Here is a 13,617-nt window from a genome sequence, read left to right as displayed (position 1 = left end):
TCTGGGCTCTGAAATTCTTCACAGACGAGCAGTATCAGAGTCTGGCTGTCCGGCAGGAGAGAGAGAGAGAGAGAGAGAGAGAGAGAGAGAGAGAGAGAGAGTATGAGGGCAATACAGTCAAACACTGGTAAATTGGGTAAATAGGGTAAATAGGGTTTAAAAACTCTTAGTGGAGTAAGTGGGCAATTTTTAGGCTAAAATTGGGTAAGTCGTCACAACCCCATAATAAATCTGACGACCGTTTTTTTTTTTTTTTGTTACGAAGAGATTGAGACCATTGACCAAGCAAAAGATAAACCATGCACTTTGAGTGCATAGATAAAACTCATATTGTTCTATCATATGTTGGTGGCGGTTTATTAACAACATAAATGTGATAAAACGACCAACTACAAAATAAAAATTAAATAAAACATGAAAAGAAAAAAAAAAAGAAAACAGCATACTATTTAAGCTCAAGTATCCAAAAACCACAACAAGAAGATCACACCAGAAAAACCTAATTTATGAATCTAAGTATTAGTTTTCAGGTTTGAGTAGGATTTCAATTATTAGAAAAGGATTCAAATTTCGGTTTCGGTTTCGATTTCGGCAATTTAAATTAAAGGACATTTCGGAGAAAGTTTCAATTTCGGTTAAAAATAAAGAAATCACATTAATTGCATTTATAAAATGATAATTTTAAATGAAACTTTTACATAGACTAAACTAACCTATAATAAACCTATTTACAATGTAACATCTCTAAAATTATACATTTATAATAGAATTGTGATATTTAATACGGATAAGTAATTAACTAGTACTGTAGTAGGTTGCTAAACTAGTGTTCTTATCTATGTGTAATTATAAATGTACTGTATATTGATAACCTTTTTTTTATTTTTTATGACTAGAACTCAGTGAGAGGCTTGGCCATCACCCCTTTTTCACTAGTAATCAGAAAATTACAATTGAACGGTGCCCCATTTTGTGTGTGTGTGTGTGTGTTGGGGGGAAGGGGGGAGGACGTAATACCAAAACTCGTGAATGAAAATGAACAAGTACAACAAAAGGAATATAAAAACTACTACGATGTGGTTCGATCTAGTTGGTTGAGCTACTTCCATTTAGTATCATACAATATGGCTCCCAAGTACATGTTGAAGCATACAGCATTTGAGACGAAGCAAAAAGAGAATCATGTTGTGGTTGGAGCACTCAACTTTGTAGCAAATAAAAGCAAAAAGGTTTTTTTTTTTGGTATTTAACTTGACTACAAAAAAAAATCATATTTTTTCTATGAAAGTATGAAGTAAAAAATTCATTGTCGGTGACATACAAATTTCACAGAATTTCGTTGTGAATTTTTAAATATATTTTGTGTGTAGATATTTTAGAAATTAGGAATTTCATGGAAATGTACGGAAAATTTCGAGAAACTCTTGACTGAATTGATATAGCATATTAATTTTGTTTCGGTACTTTAAAATTATGAAAATTTCGAAGGAAATTTCAGCAGTTTTGAAGAAATTTGAAACCTTGGACTTAGAATGGATACGCACCATTTTAATTAGTTAAGTGATGTTGTTTTATTGATAGGGTGCTACGCACTGTTCCAGGAATATATTAGGTAGGTTCACATCTCGCATTGTGACACGTGTTTTGCCACTACTATATATCTATTTGTAATCTTGGTGAGAAGCTTATGAATGAAAATCTGCATTTTATTTTCTTAGCTTTATCTCTTAGATTTCTTCTAGTTTCTCTCGGCTAAAGTTACTACCCTAACACCTAACTCAACCCCTGCATATCCACCATCGTCGCACCACCAACCCAGCTCTATAGCCACTGCCACCATCGCTCTACCAACCCCGGCCTCAAGGCTAGCTGGTACGATCTCTGTGGCAGCATCACATAGATATGTTTCAATAGATTAATATTTTGACAAATTTTTATTGTGAGGTACTTTGATTTGGTAACTCCAAATTTTTTTTAAGACATTTAATCATTTTCCATTTTCAATATTTTTTTATTAAACTTTTAAAAAAAAAAAAAAAACGTTAGCTTCATTCAAATGCAGCGAAATTTCACATACCATTCGAGAATTCAGTAATTATGTATTTGTCTAGTGTACGTAATAGTGTAACAGCATATTGGCAAACATATTCTTTCAATAATATGGAGATATTTGAGTGTTCTTTCACATGTTAGCAAATAGGCGATATGTTTTAGCATCAAGAACTATCTGTCTAACAGATGCTACAGCCCCTACCCCAACCAACAAGAACGATACTCCTGCTATCAATGTGTTAACCCAAAATATGAGGCTTTGCTTTGAGGGCTTGAAAGCCGCATTGTAGAATATCATTGGCAAAATGAAATCTAGAGGAATGCATCCAAATGCCCCAAACAATGCCATGATATTTCAGAAGAAAGGTAACATCGCAACAAAAAATGTAGCTACCACAATGGTGACCGACCGGAGAATCAATAGCGACACAACATTACGGATGGAAAATTGATCCATTTTTGGGCCTGCAAATTTCTTCTCAAACACTTCAGTTGTTGGTTGCAAGTAAACCTGTGAATACTCACGCATACGAATTAGTTAGTCCGGTAATTAAAATAAGTTGCATTTGAAGTTCACCTCAACAAGGTAAAAAAGTTTTGAACTTTCAAAATTTACACATGAATTAACAAATTAAATAGTTAAATGCAAAGAAATTAGGCACTAAGCTAGGATTTGCTTACCACTGTGACAGCCAAGACTTGTACAAGAGTGAAGACGTTGGTCATGAGCAAAACCCAGGTAGGGAGTAAAGGCTTCCTATCAACACCCATAAAATTGGAAAGAACTGTTCCCATAGCTTGGTTGCCAAACGCCCAATACCCAGACATTACGACACTGAAATAGGTTGTCACTATAACACTAGCACACACATAGCCCTTTGAACATCTTGCCTTTTACTGGAGGTGCCAAAGTTGCCTGCAAGTACTCATATATTGATATTTATACACGATATGACTTTAATTTATAGTCTTGGTGTACAGGCAAAAATGTGATGTTTTAACACACTGTCAACAACATAACATATAAGACTTTGATGAGAGAAATTAAGCTACTTCTATGTTAAAGAAAGCTCATATCTTCCTCATTTCATAAATCAAAACTTAAAAGATACAATTTTTTACCCAAAAACAACATACTATCTGCAGTGAATTTGTAGAATTCTACTAGATCAACAAAGTTCAAATCCGTAGCCATGTTATATAACAACGTACTTAACTATCTCCGGAATTATTCCACTTGCGTATGTGGTAGCGATGATTGAGATGCCATTAAAGATACCAAAATACCGATCTTTTGTACTGCCTTTTACGGAATAGTCCTTTACAGGAGCATTGTTCGTATGCCCTGGGAAACAAAGTTGGTCTATATGAGTACTGTTCTAGACTTCTAGTCGAAAAAAATATGTGCGGTTACCTATACATATGTTTTATATCATAAGGTTGATATCACACCAAGAGTCATTTAACCTTAACATTTGACATCAAAACTATGAATATGAGTTATGGAAATTTCTTCTTTACCATATGATCATATATATACATGCCAATAAGTATGCTAGTCAATGATAATTACCAATGTATATGCAGCCAGCAGTGACGCAGGCGCTATATGCAAGACAAAGGATTAGAGAAACGAGGTTAATATGCCTTAAGGAGTGGAAGGATGGCATTTGAGCCAAAATGAGTGTGACGCTTCCGAACATAATAATAAACTGGTACAGCTTCATTGTTCCATCGGGAATTCTGGATTAGAGAGCAAGTAAAAAAACTGCCAACAAACATAGGATGATAAGAAGATCTAATAAGAGGCTTTTTGTACCTATATAAGTCTACTCTTCAAGCTAGTTTTTGACTACTATTGGGGCATAGGCCATAAGAATATGAGTGCATTTGGGTGTAGGGGATCTAGGGCTGTTAATTATCAATATGCATGATAAGAATAAGTAATATACATATTTTTAGACCATCTTTAACGCTTCATTTTTACGTATTCCATTATCAATTACTGAAACTAGAATACAAGTCCTGACTCTAATGTTGATCGAAAAATATTTCTACGACACATTAAAAATAGATGTACATATGTGGCAATAAATTGACTTTATGTAGTTGTAAACTAGCTTCATATCCAGCCGAGTTAGTGTATATGACTGCATATAATCAATCTACTACCACACTAGCTAGTATACTTGATGAACAGTCTAATGAACCCTAAAAATGTGTTTTAGTATTATTTGATGATTGGATATAGAATACTTTTCAATGATCAATTTGTGATAAGCAGGTTCATGCACTGACCTTAAGGCTCTGCCCTCCAAGTAATGTGCAAGCGATGACTGCACCATAGCATATCCAAAATTGCAGAGGACCGACAAAATATTTGCCCCATGAAGGACCTATAAACAAACACATGCAATCACTAACGTATGTAAAAGAGAACAAGACTCACTATGCCAAAAAGGCCTTCAGACGACATAACTGTTCTGTCGTCTGAACGAACAAAAATGTGTCGTCTAGTACGGTGTCGTCTCTTGGGGGCATCAGACGACAGAAGTGTTCTGTCGTCTGAAAAAAAGTCTTGTGTTGTCTGATGAGTTTTGCATTTTGGGAACATTGTGATCTGTATCTTTAAAAGCATTCAAACAACAGTTTTGTATTGTCTGATAAACAAAACAACCACAGTATTTTTTAAATGCTATTGTGTGAAGCATATTTGCAAGACTTATTTGTGTGGTCTGAATGCCCTTAAATAAGAAATATGAACACTCATATGTAGTGTCTTCTCTCATACAACAACAATTAAAGGTTGTGCTAATTTACTTTAAACGACAATTATATGTGGTCGTAAAGAGCATAAGAGGACAATTAAGTGTCATTCTAGGGTCCATACATACGACACTTAAGTGTTGTGTGAAAGGTCTTTTATTAGGTCTTTTATATTGTCTGTGATTGATTCCAACCACACTTATTTGTTGTTATTATACACTTTAGTCAATACTTTCGTCTAACTTATGTTGTTGTTTTGCCCTTTAGACTACAATTTTCTGTCGTCCCAATGTCAAAAAGACAATAGATTTCTAATTGGTTTTTGTGTTGTTTTTGTTCAACTGCAACCACACATTTTGGTGTGCTTTTGTTTTAGCTTGCTATTTGAGATAACACATTAGTAGTCTCCTGTTACAATTGGTATGCATGCATCTGGAAATTAAAATTGCATATTCATGAAACCACAAAATCACTCATTGCAATTTCCACTAATCCACCATTGTCTCATGTACACAAACCTAATCATGAGCATCAATTCAAAATGGCCCATATCTACTAATCTAAATCTGCAGACAAGTCCAAATGCTTAATGAAGAAAGAATTTCTACTAGACACAAGTTAAATATAGGATCTAGCTAGCTGTACTACTGTATTACACCTGATGGCTTCCCTTGGGGATCACGTAATCTCCATAATTGTCCCTTGACAGCTTCCTACGCAGAAACATGCATGATTATCACCAAAATAGGGGAGAAACAAAAATAACATGTTAAAAGGAAATCTCAATTAAAATGCCAGTCTTGTAGAAATGAACTAATATAACATGACCAAGCATCTTGGGGTACTCATGTGCTTAGACGAGAAGATATTTTGATGTAATAGTTGCCTATTTTACTTTCTTATATAGAAATAAACAGGTTCTGCATCATTTTATTTTGTGAATGTAGGCAGAGGTTGAAAATAGAGACTTAAGTAGGTGTCAAACCTTCTGCATCATTTTATGTTGCACATATTCCTTGGTGGGTCCTTGGCAGGAGAATGCAACCACAAGCTCAGAAAGTGCACCTTTTTCTACGAAGTTGTTCAGCTCATCTTCGTAATTGTAGTCCTACAATAATATCAGTAAATCAATTTAGCATTTGAGAATTAGGCAGACAAACCAGCAAGCGCCCAATACTTGTCCACCGCAACCATATGGATCTTTCTAGAGAAACTTGACTATTTCTGCATCCAAAGAATAATACGGAGGGTCCAAGTTCTGCTCCATCTTCTGTAAGAGCTAATCTTTCCTGGAAGTCTAAATCCATTATTTATTAGTGTGCTAGAAATTGGGATTTATGAAGGTGATGAACATTAGGCAGCCAATAAATACCTGCAAGAAATCCCTGAAAGGAGCAAATCCAGTTCCAGGACCAATCATGATAATGGGTACTTTAGTATCAACGGGAAGTCTGAAGTTTGATTGCCGAACAAAAATGGGTGCCCAACTACAACCATCACTTTTTGTCGAAGGCAAAGAATTATGCAGAATGATTAAAAAGAAATTATTACTTTCAAACTTGTACAAAAAGTAAAAATCATACATAGCAGTTACACAGCTAAGTTTGCTTCACATATATCCAGGGTGATATTAATACATGTAAGGATATAAGATCTTCGAAAAGATATGTAATGCTAAATTACAAACAGAAAAGTGCAAAACAATTCCTCAGCATTGCCTTGATTTCGAAAATAGAACACTCGGTTATGATATTCCAAAATCAGTAATAGGTACTCTGTTTTATAATCTAGCAAAATGCAGGTATACTACATTCATTTCAGTATTTCAGCTTGAGAGGTCTTCTAATATCAGTTCTCCTCCACGGTTGCTAGGCTCTTCAATATATAATCATGCAACAATGATTCAAAGAAAAAAACATATAAAATACCTTCATCCATGTTGAACACACTCCTTTGTGAATCCTTCCTGTTGATGTTTTGTCACAAACTAGTGCACAAGTAACATGAATTCTAGATGGTGCCATCCTGTGGAATATATTTCCAAAAAGTACACAATGAAATTCCAAGATATATGAATATAAAAGACATCTATTAACACAGAAATACATAGAAACATTATTTGTTGAAGAAGATCATCAGATTTTTCTAATGATATGTCCTACAGATACATAAGAAAGTCAACATGAAGGAGATGTCTTACAGATAAATAAGAGAAGCACAGTTACCAATCTCATCCCGGATTTGACCAGTTAGTTTATTCCCCTGCAAGTTTCTACAATTCTCAAATAAACAAAGTCATCAAACCATAAAACAGTTTTAGAGAGAGGGACAGAGGAGACAGAAACTCACAAGAGGCCACAGAGAGGCTGACATTGTCACAGAAAACTCATAAGTAAAAACCATAAAACTTTTGGAAAACACATTGCAACTCTTCATTTCCTCTTGTTTCCAGAAAGCCTAAACGTTTTGGGCTAAAAATACAACACTGGGCACATTCAAAAACAGAAACCAAAAGTCCAAAAACAAATTACACCTCTCCATTTCTGGTTTGTTTCTTAAAATCCTAAACGTTTTGGTCTAAAAACACAAACTGGGCACATTCAAAAATGGAAACCCACAACCAAAAACAGAAACAAAAAGCATAGCGTCACCCACCTTCATCGTTCAATGACGAAGCAAGAGGAAAACGCAGAAACAGTGACAACCCAAACCACAGAACATCCTCATTCTTCCTCCATTTCAAAACCACCCTCTCCTCCATCAACGTTGAATATAACCTACAATGAGCACTGTGAACTGTCAAAATACAACAGAAAGCAGATCGTTATTATATTCTTACCTATACATTCCTATCCTATTATGAGGAAGCCAGCCTCAATCTAGGAGCACTTCTTTAGACCAAAACGAAAAAATTTTAAGAGCATGAGTTTGCACACAATAGATAGCTTCTATTCCTTGGCATAAAAAGATGACTCCTATTCAATTTCTTGAAATCACGCTTCTCCTAACAAGTCTTTTAAGTTTAAAGCTATGAATGTAATGCATATCTGTTTCTTAATCAAGCAACATATTACCACTGGAACCGACTGCATGGAATTTTGGATGAGGTTTAGGATCCGTAGTTGCTGCAAACTCAAGATATCTGTTGGGACTTCATGTAGCTGCATTTGTCTATCAAGTGAAATAGATGTGGCTTAGCCTAATGATGAAATAGTGGAAAATAGATATATGCAAAAAGCATAGACATTATTGAAAACCAATATTTACAAGCAGATGCAGATACACATGCACACCTACTCCCGATGTGAGTGTGTGTCACAAGTTCACTAACCTCAGATAAAGCTCTTGCAGATACTATAAGGTAGAAAATATAGGGTGCTCTTGCCCCAATGAATTGAACGACATTCTTGCAGATACTATATTCATGCAGTATTGTTTTACCTTGGAAAGGAATTCAATGTTATTCCCATGTTGAACTTGGCTTCAAGAGCAAGTTCAAGGTCTTCAGACCAACCAAAAGGTGGTGGTGGATGACTGAACACATGAGAAATGGAAAGAAGGTATCATATGAGAGATGTAAAGAGAAATGGTTGTGCTGAATCTTACGTAAAGAAAAACAAGTCCAAACATCTTTTCTCTGGACTATGACTCCATTTTCCAGCAAAACCAGAACACTGAGCATCTGCTTTTCCAGATGAGTTTTAACTAGAAGAAGAATGAACCGGCATAACACATAAACTGCACATTGAATCCATGTGACTAAGCTTACAGTATATTTTTCTTTTTAAATTTACTAGACCGTTTATGAATTTAACTCAAGAATGATCAAAATAAAAATAAAAAATTACCTGCACAAGACGGACTTAGACTACAGGTCTAGTGGCAGGCCATATGCAATAGTCTTTTATGCATGAGAATATCTTGTGCCCTCTCCACATTCACATCCAAAGCATACCTTCAATAACAAAATCCACATCCACAAATTCAATTAAGCAAGAACCCAATTCAGGTTGAAGCAATCATCACTTTCATAAAACAACACCAAATAAATACAAGTTAATAAAAGGAGTCACTACCCACAGAAGATTGAAAAACAACTAATCTAATGACCAAAAAACAGATTAACTCAAGAAGCTTGAGCTATGAAGATTACTCGAGAAAGTTTGTCTTGCACTAAATTCCCAGAAAAAAAAAAAAGCTGTCAAGAAACAATCAATCCAAATAAATTAGTGAGAGCTATGAAGATCACTCAAGAATATTATGTAGTATAAATTTATCCATGATCTGAGTACCTCTCTTATACTAGCATCACTTCCCAAATCATTGCCCTGAACAACAGAACGTGAAAAATTAGTTGGCTGAAACAATTTGGAATTTCTGGCCATAGTCTACAGGAATATTAGTATATAGGTCACAAATTCTAATTTCTGCTGCAACTCAGAAATAAAGGGAATTGATGATTACACTGAACTTTTACTGTAACAGTTGTTCCAACTCGGCCTCTAAGCTTCTGTACTGCTGCTTCAGTGTCAACACCATGCATTAAACTTCTCACCTGAAGTGATACACACATTATTTGAAACTAATATTCGACAAGTTAGTTAGGCCATGGAGAAACAGAATTTTGCAACACATTGTCATAATTAAGGAATATCCTACACTCTTGAATGCAACTCTCAAAATTGTTCACTGACCCAGCAATCAAACAGAATCCATACTGAAATCAAAACCAGAATTTCAATATTTCAATCAAAATCGAAATTACATGAACTTACCCCAAAAACTAAGTATCGATCACAACCCTATACCTAAGTTCCTCATCTTCTCCTTGGCTCAAAATGCAGTTATCCAAAACACAGGTCCTCTTCCTCCTCACAGCAAAACCGAACAATACCCCTACAAAATCGAAACCCAATTGAATTCAAAACCAACCACAGCAAAAAGATTGAAACCCATATCAATCCAAACCCAACCACAACAAAAACCCCAATCAAAACAAAAAAAAATAGGAATCTGGGAAACAATACCTTCGATAGCCAAGCTTTCAAGATTGATCCAAATGAAAGGCGAACTGACTTCTTCTCCCGCTCTCTCGATTCCAACAGTATCGCCTTCCACTACTCCAGTCTAATTCGAGGAGAAAGGGTCGGTGCCGTCGACCTTCGAGGATAGAGGGAGAGGGCTAGTGCCGGCGACTGTCCAGGAGAGATTGAGAGAGAGAGAGAGAGAGAGAGAGAGACGACGAGTCACTACGTGATTGCCTTCGAATTCATGGAGAGACCAAGACAACAGTCACTGAATGCCGCCGTTTCGCCGCCATCGACAGTGAAGGAGGCTGAGAGTCAGAGAGAGAGAGAGGTCTGGGTTTTCAGTAATTGAAACACCTCATTTTGACGAGGATAAGAGGAAAAGTAAAATCCAATCACCCCAAATAGAAGAAAAACCTAATCGAAATCAAACCTAAAATCGAAACTAAGAAGAAGAGGGAGAGACTAAGAAGAAGAATCAAGTGGGCAAGAAGACGAAGGAGAGAGTGAGAATCGAGTTCTGAAGGAGCTGAGTGAGAAGGAGAGAGGCTGGTTTTTGAGGTTTTCAGTTTTGCGAATTATAGGTCAAGCTGAGGGAGCTGATCGATCGAGTGAGAATGACAGAAAATGACTTAATTGTGAGGGATCTACGTCCAAAAGCACAAGTCAAAATAAATTGGAAAATTTTAAAACCCACACTCAGACAACATTTAAATGTTGTCTGAATGTCACAAATTCTAGTCAACTATGGCGTGGCTATTTGAGAGGGAAAAGACTCAATCAACTTTTGGATATCCCTCCAAAATCACCACCTTCTACAACTACACAAATGTGTTATCTGAATACTCATCATTTATCCAAATTTGAGATAGGAAATCACTACCTTCTACAACTACACAAATGTGTTGTCTGAATGCTCACCATTTATCTAAATTTGAGATAGAAAATCACCACCTTCTACAACTACACAAATGTGTTGTCTGAATGCTCACCATTTTTCCAAAATAAACCAGTATGGTTTTAGTGTATATTCAGACGACAGAAAAAAAAATTATGTCGTCTGAAAAACTCAGACGACATAAAACAAAACTTATGTCGTCTGATGCGTGTCGTCTGAAAGCTTTTTTGGCATAGTGACTGTATGTAGAATAACAAACCGAGAGTAAGAATAACATATATACGAACCTAAAATGTCTTTGGCCGTGTCTCGAAAGCGAAGTTGACGATGCCCAAGCTTTTCTTGGTGCTCAAGAACTAAAGAGAGAAGATTGTAGGAGTAGAAGGTGACCAAACCTGCCAAGGCTACACAAATGACTCCCCCAACCCAGCCGAGCAAGGCCATCGCAAACGGAAGACTTAGAAGCACCGGAGCCACTATAGATGTGGTCAAGTGGTACCCAACATGCAACCACGACCCTAGGTACCACGCCAAAAATTAATTCACGCAAAAATTATACAGAGGTTAACCATCTAAGGATTAGAACTGTTGCCATTAGCTAGTAACTAGATTGTTTTTCTTTTTTTATTTTGGTCAAGTGGTGATTAACTGGTAAAATTGATTTTTTTTGTTGTTTTTAAAATTCCTTTTCTGGTTAATTATCATTTTAGTGTAGAAAAAATTAATTTACATGTTCATTTTTTTTTTGGAGAATTTTACGTGTTTATTTTCAACGAAAATAACTGAATAGAATGATCCATATATACTAGTTTTCATCATACATGCTCTGCATATGTAATATTTTTTAAAAAAATCAAAAAATAAATGAAATAAAACAGTTATTGCAGAGAGAAAAATGGGGGGGGGGGGTAATTGCTTTTTAAATTTTTAATAAAAAATTTATTTTATAATTGTCATATTTACTCTTATGATTTAATTTTTTTTTTTTGAATAACCCTTATGATTTAATTTATTCTCAAAGTCTCTTAATCTTTCAGAGTTAAATTTGTCAATATTTTTTATTTTAGCTAATAAAATCTTCTTCTAATAATAATATAGAACTAAAGATTAAAAAGATAAATAATAAAGTTCACAGTGTACACTGACAGGGAAGAAGTAACTGCTTTGTTGGGAGCAGATCGAGGACGAACACAGCTAATAACAGTTTCCCTTTGTATTATTATAGGCATGAGATGTATCTACGATGCTAATTCATTGATTAAATATCTATCTAAAGCTTCATACAGTCGTGAAGAAATAAATGGTATTGTCGATCATGCAGGATGAATTATTTAAACATCATATACATAGCTAGCTAGTGATCGAGTTCCGGCCCGCCACTAACCTTGGGATTTGAGAACGAAGAGAGCTCCGGCATCAAGCTCTTTCGGAGTGCCTCCGGCCGCCCCGGCACCATTTTGCTTCTGATCACGTTCAGATGCTAATTCCATCATGTATGGAGCAGCAACAGTTCCCATCTCTCTCTCTTTCTCTCTCTAGTTGTGTTTTTGGAAGATCGAAGATATGGTGTAGAAAGTGCAGCAGTCGACAGATTATAAGGATATATAATAAGGGAGTAAGATAGAGACCGATCGATAGCTACTATTAATTAAGTCAACCACACTGTACTTTAGACCGACATGCAAACAAAATTCAGCGACTCAAAGAATGATGAGTTGTTTTGGACTACTCACAGAAGGAGGTCCACTCCCATGTACAGCCACATATATACGCCAGAATTATATATACCACTCCAGACTTCACACTCGTGTATATATAGATAAAAGAATCATGTATATTTCATACATAGAAAAATGGGTCTCTAGAAACAGTCGAGTCTGACCGAGTCATAGTTCTACTGCGCCGTCCCTTTACTTAATTAGAGGCCAAGGCTGTCATGCATGATGCATCACTTTAAATCCTTCACGACTTCATGCCCAGTCATTTCAAATTTTTCTTCAACATTATTTAGTGAGAATATGGTGTAGTCGAGCATGAAGAAATATGACTTGGGCCAACAGTTTAGAATAGTTTGGATGAGTTTTTTTTCCTTTCCTTAAGTTCAAATTTCTCTGATTATGTTGCTAATAATCTGTTATTTGTACGTTAGTCCCGGCCCAGATGGCGGGAGGCTTGAAAGTCGCACGTATTTATAGAAGATCATTGAGTAGCGCAGTTTCGCATATATGTTATATGTACATGTGCGCGTGCGTGTGCATGTGCGTGAGAAGTATGAACAAGTAGTGGACTTCTCACCAGTGACCACTGATAGTGATAAGGACCATAAATTGGAAGAAGTGAAAGAAGATTTGTTTCATCAGCAATTCAGCAGTCAGCTGTGACTTTTTAGGTTGCTGCAGCCTGCAGGCATGCTTTGTTTTTGAATCATCGATTCATTGATTAATTTCAACTTCCCTCTATCAACCAACACAACGACTTTACTAACAACTAGTTGCTATTTGAAATTCAAATGCATGCAGTCTCTTCAATTCAACGATGTAGTTTTGGTCGGAAGTCCTTTAGCAAAGCTAGCTAAAGGTTAAAATATTTCAAAATACATAAAAACAAGTCGATTGATCTTGGCAATTTTTGTTGCATTAAACTAATTAGCCTTTTTCAATTTTCACTCATTTAGTGTCCCTAAATCTGCCTCATCTAAAGAACACAGAAATTGACATGTTTATAAAGTCTAAGCATCCAACATGCCTGCAGATACCCTGCCCTGATCATGGAGTCACCTATTTTGAGCATTCTCATGTCTGATGTCTCTGAGGTCCTCTTAGACGATATGTGCAGGTTTCAAGATTTATAACCATTCTAACAGCCTTTATATAG

The 13,617-nt window shown here is 35.8% G+C and overlaps 2 long non-coding RNA genes and 1 pseudogene across 4 annotated transcripts; all 3 read right to left on the bottom strand.

The window, feature by feature from the left end:
• Positions 1-2,182: 2,182 nt before the first annotated feature.
• LOC112191924 lies at positions 2,183-12,288 on the bottom strand (annotated as a pseudogene).
• Positions 5,283-8,178, bottom strand: LOC112191914. 3 transcript variants are annotated; one of them, XR_002933236.2, is made up of 8 exons: positions 8,150-8,178; positions 7,893-7,989; positions 7,474-7,614; positions 7,019-7,090; positions 6,747-6,843; positions 6,191-6,317; positions 5,804-6,115; positions 5,283-5,531 (listed from the first exon to the last, which is right to left on the bottom strand). It is a non-coding gene; the product is annotated as an uncharacterized LOC112191914 (long non-coding RNA). The 3 variants fall into 3 exon arrangements; XR_002933233.2 differs by having other exon boundaries at positions 7,474-7,595; XR_002933235.2 differs by having other exon boundaries at positions 7,019-7,080; positions 7,474-7,595.
• Positions 8,254-10,896, bottom strand: LOC112191933. The gene is made up of 5 exons (XR_002933241.2): positions 10,838-10,896; positions 9,846-10,153; positions 9,594-9,714; positions 8,667-8,773; positions 8,254-8,352 (listed from the first exon to the last, which is right to left on the bottom strand). It is a non-coding gene; the product is annotated as an uncharacterized LOC112191933 (long non-coding RNA).
• Positions 12,289-13,617: the final 1,329 nt, after the last annotated feature.

The sequence above is a fragment of the Rosa chinensis genome, chromosome 1, assembly GCF_002994745.2.
Source record: "Rosa chinensis cultivar Old Blush chromosome 1, RchiOBHm-V2, whole genome shotgun sequence".
Lineage (NCBI taxonomy): Eukaryota > Viridiplantae > Streptophyta > Magnoliopsida > Rosales > Rosaceae > Rosa > Rosa chinensis.
Note: the sequence above shows the minus strand (reverse complement) of the source record. Positions and strands in the feature narration are given on the sequence as shown.